Below are 2,851 nucleotides of genomic sequence, written 5' to 3'. Positions count from 1 at the left end.
ATGATAAATGTTCTGTATCTTCACACTTTCAATAAATGTAGTACCATAAAAAAAGAAAAAACAAAAACAAAAAACAGTTTTTGTTTGTTTGTTTGACCCACCATCCTGGTGTGTGGCTTTCATCTTTCTGACAACTCCTTGATCCAAGGGTTGGCTGGAGCATCAACCATGACATCTACTTTCCAGTCAGTAGTAGGTAGTAGAACCAAAGCTTTCTCCAGCTTCCCCTCTTCTTCTTTTCTTTTTTATTTTTATAAATATTTTATTGATTTTTTTACAGAGAGGAAGGAAGAGGGATAGAGAGTTAGAAACATCAATGAGAGAGAAACATCGATCAGCTGCCTCCTGCACACTCCCCACTGGGTATGTGCCTGCAACCAAGGTACATGCCCTTGACCGGAGTGAAACCTGGGACTTGACGCTCTATCCACTGAGCCAAACCGGCCAGGGCTCCCCTCTTCTTTTTATAGAGACTTTGAGGGGAAGCAGAATGGGCCACCCTAGAATGTACCACTTTGGTTTGTGCATTATTTTGAGCTGAAGTCCATCAGAGCTCAGCAGCCTCGGGAAGAGCTCTTTACCTCCCCGGCAACTTCCTACAATAATTGAGATGGGGGGGTGGGGGGTGGGGGGGCTGTACCAGGAAGAGAGCTATTACTAGAGATAATCTTTCATATCAGAAAGACTCATCTGCTTGGCAGGGCAAACATTTGTTTATCTTTGTTTATCGGACATCTGTTCTCATCTTACTGTGAATTGTCCTTCTGCATTTGAAGCCCCAGACCCCCACCCCTTCTCCCTAGTTCAAGATGGTATATGAGGCTCAACTGCCCGACTGTTGGGAGTCTCGTATTTTAAGGGGGCTTCTGTACGTACAAAATTTGTTTTTCTCCTGTTCCTCTGTCTTAAGTCAATGTAATGATTAGACCAGACAAAGACCCTAGAAGGGATGATGGGAAAGTTTTCTGACTCTGCACTTTACAGAATTCCCTTCCTGTGATAGCCACAGAACCTAATTATAGTCACATCTAGGGAAAGCAATCTTTTAGCAATTTACATCGCTACCTCCAATAATATGTTCAGATAGAAGAGCAAAAGAGAATGCATGTTAGTAGCCAGGAGCGGCCTTGGTCTTATTCTTCTTTGGAACAGTGAGAATAATGAGGACTAGTTACAGGAACTTTGCTAGGCCGAGCTGGTAAAGAGGATGGAGGGCAGGACGGAATGAGAAATTACACAGACGAGGCACAATGACTGGAAACAAACTGCAGATGAGAAAGAGAATCCGCATTGTGAAAAGACAGACGGCTATGGTCCCTGATGGCTGGGGGGAAGAAAAACCTAAAAAAATTAATTCTACTCACAGCTTCATATAACAGAGCGGTTTCTTTCTAGTTTGGTGAGTTCCTTACATATTTTCTGAGAGTATTTAATAGAGTGAGAACTTATCTCACTCATGAGTAGCAATGAAAAAGGAATTACCCATGCGATCTAAAATAAAAAAAAAATGTTTTGATTTTATTTTGTCTTGGGCAGTGGAGTTATACTCAGAGACTGATTCTGTCTTTGGCAACAATTTATTCAGCACAGGTTTGCTGTGGGAATTATAATAATTTTACAAGCCAATAGCATACAGGAAAATATCATTTGATAAGCCAAATAAAGAAATAACAGACTCCAAACAAATGATGGATTAAGCACACTATTGTTCCAGGCAAGGGGAGGTGAAAGGAATAAAGTTCACATTTAGAGGTGTACCTTTATATGAGTTTGGCTTCTCAGGAGAGACGGCTTAATTAACCATGAGCCTACTTCCAGCTGCCAGTGCAAAAATGAAAGTCCCTTGTTGCTAGAGCACGTTGCTAGGGAACAAAGATGCTGGTGTTGGTGGACAGGCCAGGCTGCTCTGAGGGCCATCACTCCAGGGACCACTGCCCCGTTTAGCACCACTGCCAACCAAAGAGTTGCCTTGGCCATGTCAGGAGCAAATGTCTCAAGATATTTGGAAAGCTGTTTAGGCCAGCAAAGTGTTGCCTTGCCCAGACGGAAACTCTCAAATAGTTCCCACAAACTTTCCATATTTATGGTCTAAATGTCCCCCTGCCATGTTGTTTCTCCATGTGTTCTTATTATTTTTTATTTTTTATAATATACTAGAGGCCTGTTGCATGAAAAGATTCATGCAATAGGCCTTCCCTTCCCCTGGCTGCCAGCACCAGTTTTCCTCCGGCACCCGGAACCCAGGCCTTTGCTGCTCTGGCCGGAGCCGCCTTCAGTGCCTTCACTGCTCTGCCTCGTGCCTACGTATGCAAATTAACTGCCATCTTTGTTGGAGGTTAATTTGCATATCTCACTGATTAGCCAATGGGAGGCGTAGCAAAGGTATGGTTAAGTACCCTGTTTGTCTATTATTTGATTAGATTTTTATTGACTTCAGAAAGGAAGGGAGAGGGAGGGAGAGATAGAAACATCAATAATGAGAGAGAATCATTGATCGGCTGCCTCCTGCATCCTCCCACTGGGGACCGAGCCCGCAACCTGAGCATGTGCGGTATTGAACCCTGACCTTTTGGTTCATCAGTCGATGCTCAACCACTGAGTCATGCCACCCGGTCAAGTGTTCTTATTGATAAGTCCCCAGGAGGGCTCCTTAGCTGCTGATGCTTATCAAAGACAACAGATGAGATGATGATGCATTAACACAACTTACTTCATATTACGGCAACTTTAGTTCTAAAAGTAACTTTTTTCTTTGTCATAACCAAATGGATTAAAACAACTTCACTTAAGTCATAAACAAGTGGATTTTAAGTCCTATTAAACCAATACCAGGTACATGTCAGGAGGAAAA

Source organism: Myotis davidii, unplaced genomic scaffold, assembly GCF_000327345.1.
Source record: "Myotis davidii unplaced genomic scaffold, ASM32734v1 scaffold94, whole genome shotgun sequence".
NCBI lineage: Eukaryota > Metazoa > Chordata > Mammalia > Chiroptera > Vespertilionidae > Myotis > Myotis davidii.
This window is presented reverse-complemented; position numbering follows the sequence as displayed.